Genomic DNA, 7911 nt, shown 5'->3' with positions numbered 1-7911 from the left:
AGTTTTAAAAAGTTTAATAGAACATATAGTGTACATTATATGCAATAAACCTTAAGCCATTACAGTCATAACAGTAGAGAAATTTTATAACAAGTTTAGACGATGCTTATTTCAAAAACAGATTATTTCTACTTTTGATAAATTTACTTTGTATATCAGGAAGCATAGATTATTTATCACAATAAACTTATAAATATTCTTTAATAACTGGTTTCTTGAATCTGTGCATGAAATTTGTATTTTTTCTTCCATTAATGTAACTTAAAATTGTGGAGTCTGCTGAATTTGTCACATTTTCTAGTTTGTTTCTTTAATTCTTTTGTCTGAAACAATTTACTGAATATCCGGGGGAGTAAGAACAAATCATTTAAAAGAATTGTTCTTTTGAAAAAGCAACAGGAAAACACAGATTTCTCTTAGGAAAAAGCAGTTCTTGTCTTTTTTTGGATCTCATCCATATGGGAGATTTTGAAGATTTTCTTGGTTTTTACCTCTTTTCTATACTTTCTGGAAGTATTTCTCTCATAGACAGAAGCTACTCTCAAGTGTCTTATCATTTGTTATCATCTTGAAATTTTCAGGATGCTGGGCACATTTAAACAGTTCCACTGTATTATCAGCAATCTTACCTACTAATAGACAAACATGTAAATTGACTGTACCTCTGCTACACCCACCAGCCAATCAGGAGGTATATGCAAATTAACCCAACAAAGATGGCAGTTAATTTGCATACACAGGCGCTGAGTGACTGGAGGTGGGATGCTTGTGTTGCCATGGCAACCACGCAGGCGTTCTGCCCCACCTCTGGTCTCTGGTCTCTCAGAGTCTCTGGGCAACATGGGAAGGTGGGGCTGGAGCAGAAGCTTCCTGAGCAGAAAGAGGCGGCTCTGGGGCCTGAGCAGAAAGGGGCTGGGCTGGAGTGGAAAGGCGGTGCTGGCAGCCAGGGAAAGGAAAGCCCATTCTAGCATGAAACTTTGTCCTTCTAGTTTTATAATAATACCTAAAAGAAAGAAAACTTTAAAACTCTTAACCCTAAACAAATATGTGTGAAATGAGCCTAACTATTGGAATATGTAGGTAGAAAATACCTTTCTGACCAAACCATAAAAGGTTTCTTTTATCATAATTTCAGGCATAATTTTGAGAATCTGCTCTTCCTTAATTAAGCACCCACAGAGAAGTGGGTGTCCAAGTTGAGTACATGTGCTCTGAGATCAGACTACCCACCTTGAATTCCAGCTTCACCACAATTTATGGGTAGCCTGTAGCCAGTCACTTAATCTCATTATGTGTCAGTTTTCTGATTTATAAAATTGGCATAATTATTGTAGCTGTTTCACAGAGGTTTACTTGTATGTGTGAATATGAGATAGTGCAGTTAAAGTATTTTAAACAATGCTTGACAAATACTGAGCAGTAATTTTCAGTTATTAAAATACTGTTGAGAGGCTCTAGTTAAGAGATCTTGAAGTGATCCAAGTCTAGTCTTAGCTCAGTGGCACCATGAATCAATTAGATAACATTTTAAATCCCTGTTCACATCCTCTACAAACAACTGCCTTTTGGCCCAGTGACAGTGTGGTCTGCCCAGAGAAGAAGCCTGTGCAGATGTTGGAAGTGTGCATGGGATGCTGGCATCCTGGGTACTATGGTGAAGTCTGGAAGGAGGAAGAGAGCGGGCATATCCTTTGGCCCAATGGGGAGGGTTTCTGGCTGGACAAAACCTAGCCTAGAACAGGGCACCCTAAAGTACGGTGCCCTGAAGTGTGCCTGGGTTTGAAGAATATACTGAGCAGTACTGTTGTTTTGTTTAAGCTTCAAGGGAAAATATATTTCCTTCCACTTAAATTCTGAAGAGACATAGTTGTTGCCCAACACGGTGCAGGGGGTAAAATGCTTTGGGAGTAAAATGAGCTGTGAACTCTGAGAAGAGAGACCTCTCTCTCTAAATCCCCTTTCTTTCTGCATAAGGAAGATCTGAATCACAATTCCCACTTTCTCAGCCTGGCTAGGAAGTGAGATTGTTGTGACTTACAACAGAAGCTAGAAAGTGTGGATGGTGATTGAGGAAAGCAGCAACCTTACTAAGCGTGGTCAGAAGAACTGTCTTAAAGTTGTGTATGATTGGGTGTAAAATCAAATAATGTGTTTATTAATTTACCTGGGTAAGAAAAAAAGAGCCCAGTCCTAAAATGTCCATATCATTAATGTTCTAAGCATTATGTTCAATGAGCAAAACCAGTCTTTTATAAACGAGGGGGTGGTGAACAAGACATAAACTTTGTTCCTATTTTGTAAATGTTGTGCTTTGAATTGGCAGCTGCACATATAAATATCTGTTTGGGAGGGCTTGACAATACCATATCCTAGTTAATAAAAGAGAAACATGCAAATTGACTGCACCTTTGCTATGCCCACAAGCCCCACCCACCAGCCAATCAGGGTGAGTATGCAAATTAACCCAACCAAGATGGTGGATAATTTGCATATCCAGGCCAGAGCAAAGACTGAAGATGCATAGAAAGAAGCAAAGCATTGCGGAGAAGCAAGCAAGTGGGGCGGGGGAGAAGGAAGGGAAGCAGGTGGACAGCGACCGCAGCAGGAAGCCCTATTGCAGGAATCTTCCTGCAAGGGGCATCTAGTAATATAAAGTAAGAGAAAAGGCTCAAATCTCAGAGATATGCAAGTCTAAAGATGGTGGCATTTCAATGGCCATTTATTGTCCTTCCTGTGTCTTAGATCCTTGTGACTAGAAGAATGATAAAGAAGAGCATTGGCCTAACTGCACTTGGCACACAAAGGACGGTCTGGAGGATCCAGGTCTTGCAGTTAGTGTTCTTCCATAGCCTGGGAAGAAGTTCAGTTCTTTGTCTGAGGTTTTCTGTGTTCTCCTCATAGGTTTGAGCAGAGCAGTGGAGGCAGTGGCCAGTCTCACAGATAGGTGCTCTTGAGAAAACTGCCTCTTCTCATGAGTTAAGTATTTAAACCACAGCACACTCTGGCTTCATGGTTGTTTTCAGAAATGGTTAATAAATAGAAAATGTTGACTTTGATTGGTGATCATATGGTGCAATACATGGATCTTGTGACATAGAAACCCACACCTAAAACCTATATGTCCACATTAACCGATGTCATCCCAATAAATTTAATTTAAAAAATAAAAATAACAAAATAAAGAAATGGAAGAAAGATGTAGAAGATGTATTTTCAGAAATCTGATCTTTCTTCAATTTATGGCAATAACAATACTTTCTTAAAATTTTTAACATGCCAGTTTTCCTTAATGTTTGCATTATATAGCCATAGAAATGTTTAGAGCAACAATTATTTTAAAATATGGTTATTTAAAATTAGATTATTCCAAAATAATCTAATTGAGTTTATGTACTTGCCAATTGATGACAGTATTGATTTTGTTGGAATTAAAATTAATCACAGGTTTATTCATTGCAGTCCTTTGAGTTTATAACAGACAATTCTTTACAATTACTGTAATTCTCTGCTTTTACATGGAAACAACCTGTTAGAAATTACAATAGTGTCTGAGTATAATAGGTGGTTTAACTTGAGTATACCAGATATCATATTTGGAAACATATGAATGACAATGAGCAATTGTATACAATATAAACTGGAATTGAAAAATTTAATTTCCCCCCTCCGTATAAAGTTTGTAGCACTTTTGGCCTTATTGTGAGCTTATATTAGTTTCTTATTTTTATCTGATTAATTTTATATCTAAACTTATTCTATGAACTACTCAGGTTACTAATTTAGAAAGTAATTTTTAAAAAAATGTTTATTTCATTTCTGCTCAGCAAATGTACCTTTGATTTCTACTTACATTATCTCACCAACCTTAGGTGTGTTTTGTCATATTTTGCATGGCCAGTGCCAATGGCAAATATGTTGATCCAAAAAATTTCTAAGTTAGTAAAATTTATCTCTGATTATCTCACTGTATCTTCTGATGGCCTTCTCCTTCTCTAAGCCTTTTTCCAACTACCTTAACTACTCCATTTCCTAATGGCCAGGAACTATTCAGATGTACACCCTTCTCTGTCTCCCCCCCTCCCCCATCTATATGGCTGGGCCAGATGCCATTTTGTTCATGGCCATCATCTATCCTTACTGTTCAGTATTCTATCCTGATTAGTCAGAACCTATGCTGTACCAATTGTTAGATATTTTGAATATCAACCCTGTTAAAGGCCTTTACCTCATTCCTTTCCTAACAAGATTGGCTTTTAAGAAAGTGTCTGTGGTCTGTTATTTATATGTTTTTATGGATTTGGATAAATTTTATTGATTTCTGAGAGAAAGGGAGAGGGAGAGAGAGAGATAGAAACATCAATGATGAGAGAGAATCATTGATTGGCTGCCTCCTGCATGCCCCATACTGTGGAATGGAGCCCACAACCCTGGCATGTGCCCTTGACTAGAATCAAACCTGGGAACCTTCAGTTTGCAGGCTAACACTTTATCCACTGAGCCAAACCAGCTAGGGCATATTTTCTTTTCTTAAGTTTATTTATATATTTATTTTAGAGAGTAAGGGAGGGAGAAAAAAGCATGAGACGAGAGAGAGAGAGAAATATCAATTTGTTGTTCCACATTATTATGCATTCATTGATTGATTCATATATGTGCCCTTATTGGAGATTGAACTTGCAAACTTGGTACATTGGGATGATGGTCTAACTAACTAAGCTGCCCAGACAGGGCTAATGTTATATTTACAAGGACACTGAATTGGAGAATCGGTAATAGAATGTTGTTTCAGGCAGGGGTAATTTGGAGGAAGTGGTAAGATCACTGTGGGGTTGGATGCCTCACTAACAGGAAGAGAACACAGATCCACATGCCTCAGTCTGGTCTTCTAGTATGTCTCCTAAAATATTTCCTCCCATCCAGGTGCTTTTGAAATTTGAGTTACATATTGAGTACTTTGGCTTCTCTTCTCAGCCAATATATATATTTTAACACATTACACGCTCAGCCTGTTTTGTCTTCCTGACAGAAAGTATAGTGTTAGTCGACCGGTGATTGACATGGTGCTTAATGTGTTAAGAAAACTTTTTTTTTTTTTTCTGGAAAAGAGAATACTAAATTAAATCAGCTTAAAAGATTAACCCAATTTGAAGACTGGTTAAACATATCAAATCTCTCTATATAAAAGCCTAAGTGACTGGCCAATCAGCCAACCATTTGACCCTCCAACTGGTAGCTATGACATGCACTGACCACCAGGCAGACACTCAATGCAGGAGCTTCAGTGACTTGGCAGCTGTGCTTCTTAGATGATACTCCTGGAACTAGAGAAGAGGGAGCCTGATTCCGGGGTGTGTCACCTGAGAACCACCCTCTTGCCATTCAGGACCCCTCAGGGGATGTTGGAGAGCAGGTTTTGGCCCAATCCCTGCAGGCCAGATTGAGGGACCCCACCGGTGCACGAATCTGTGCACCAGGCCTCAAGTCATTGGCTCCCCACTTTGGGTCTGGCTCCCCACAGGGCCTCTAGCTCATTGCAGACTGAGGGTGTGGGTCTGGCTCTTATAGAAACTTTTTGACTTGACTACCTAAATGATGAGATGTTCAGGACCTACTGGCTGTGGCTCTGATGTCTGTCGCCCACACCAGCCTATCCGCTTAATATTGATTTCCAGTGGAGGCAGCAAATTTCCCCACTGTCACTCTGGGTTGGGAAATCGGCTGCCCCTTCCCTCCTTCTGGGTGAACAGTAGCGCCAGTGGGCAACCTCTGGTGAAGGAGCAGCTCAGGTGGGAAGAAGGAGGTTCCTGCTGCCACAGGACTCTGCTTAGGCAGACGGGCCTGGGTGGGAGCCTGACATGGAGCAGGGTCCTGCCCTAGGCTGACTAGATTCCAGGCTAAGTAAATCCCGTTTGCTAAATAATTGCATTTTGCAGCTAAATGCCCACAAGTCATCAGTTACCACCAAAATTAGGGTAAAGTGAGATGAAAGAAGTGAGACAGATACAGAAAGTGACATAATATTGGGAGAAGAGAGGAGGGAGCCCAATTCCAGGGTATGTCACCTGAGAACCTCCCTCCCTTGGGGGATGTTGGAGAGCAGGTTTCAGCCTGAGCCCCACAGGCTAGGGTGAGAGATCCCACCGATGCACTAATTTGTGCATAGGACCTCTAGTTTATACTAATAAAAGGGTAATATGCTAGTTAGACTGAGAAACTTCTGGGAGACCTTCTGGATGTCCTTCCTGACAAAGCAATGGTGACAGGGCTGAGGCAAAGGAGGTAGGGGCAAGTAGGTTGGCGGGGGATGGGTGGGCGGCAGTTGTGTGTGAGCAGGCCAGCAGGGGGGAGCAGTTGGGGGCGAGCAGGCTGGCATGGGGGAACATTTGCAGGGGGTGATCAGTCTGGCAGGCAGAGTGGTTAGATGCAATCAGACAGGCAGGCAGGTGAGCTGGTAGGAGCCAGCAGTTTCAGATTGTGAGAGGGATGTCCGAGGGGTCCCAGATTGGAGAGGGTGCAGACCGGGCTGAGGGACCTCCTCCCTCCCCCCCCCCCCAACCCTCCTCCATGCATGAATTTCATTCACGAAGGTGGGGAGAGGCCACAAGAGTAATAATAAAAATACAAATCCATTGTTATCATAACACTGGAAACCTTGAGAAGATTTTAGTAAAAAGGGGCTTAAGTAAAAAGCTCAAAGGTCCAGAGCTGGTGGTTAATTGAGGGCCTTTGAAGGCTTACTCTGTCTACCTTCCTAGTTGCCCAGGTAGGTGGTCCAGAGTCTGACTGGACAGGTGGCACCATGACTTATTATTATTTGATGTGTCATCTTCCCACCTATCACTAAAGTAAACATGAAATATAAAACGAAACAACTTCTGGTGACTTCTCAACTGGAGGCTGATGACTGATGCATCATTCTCGTCCTTCTGGACTTCAGTTCCCAGATGGAATTTCAGGAAAGCTGACTTGGTTGCTGGGCTGCAGGAAGTGAAATGGAAATGATAGACCTTGTGCTCCTTGCATTGGGCAAGAAGCGAAGTTTTACACAGTCACCTCCACTGGAGTTGGTTTAATGGCTGAGAGCAGCAATTTACTTTAAGGAGCTTGTGTTGATATTCAAATTTTGAAACTTCCCACCGAGTTTTCTCCTCATCTTCACCTCAGGGGTTCCCTTCTTTCTGCCTGAGTCACTTACTCCCTGGTTCATTGGTGGTGAGGGTGGCTGTCTTTCCTAGGAGAAAGGAGTTCCTCTAAGGATAGAGACTGTGCTTTGAAATGCTGACTAGATGCTCAGTAAATGTACATTTAAAAGATAATGTATTCTGTAAAACATGGCCTAGCTAGATATGATTTCTTGTGGAAATGGGATAAAGGGAAATATGAATATAAGCTTTTCTAGTTTCTAACCTGATAATTAAGGTTGATAGCAAAATATCCTTCAGAATTGTCCTGAAATCCAGCTACCAATTTTAATGCCAATAGGGTATGCATAGATGTGAAGTGTATACAGATAGCCTGAAGTCAAACTATCTGGATTTAAAAATCCTAACAGTCAAACTAGTTATCCTTGGGAGGATAATGTAACCACAGTGTGCCTCAACTTCCACATCTATGTAATGTGGATAGCAGTAGTGCCCACCTCATGGTGGTCAATGAAGCTAATGTAGAGATGGTGGTTATAAAACATCCACATATTATTTGATGTTCCATTCATAAAAAATGCATTCTATTTCCGCCCCACTTGAAAGTGGATGGGTGTTAGCACCGCCCCTTGAATAGAATGTGGTGGAAGTGACGCTGCCAGACTTCTGAGGGTCGATTAGAAAGGACAGCTCCTGCCATTACAGTGGTCCCCTCTTGCCCCTGGGGAATGTGTCCCAAGCCTCCAGTGGATGCTTAAAACTGGATAGT

This window comes from Pipistrellus hanaki (assembly GCF_964339955.1).
Source record: "Pipistrellus hanaki genome assembly, chromosome: 1".
NCBI classification, from domain to species: domain Eukaryota; kingdom Metazoa; phylum Chordata; class Mammalia; order Chiroptera; family Vespertilionidae; genus Pipistrellus; species Pipistrellus hanaki.
The sequence above is the reverse complement of the archived record's forward strand: the minus strand, read 5'-3'. Positions refer to the sequence as shown.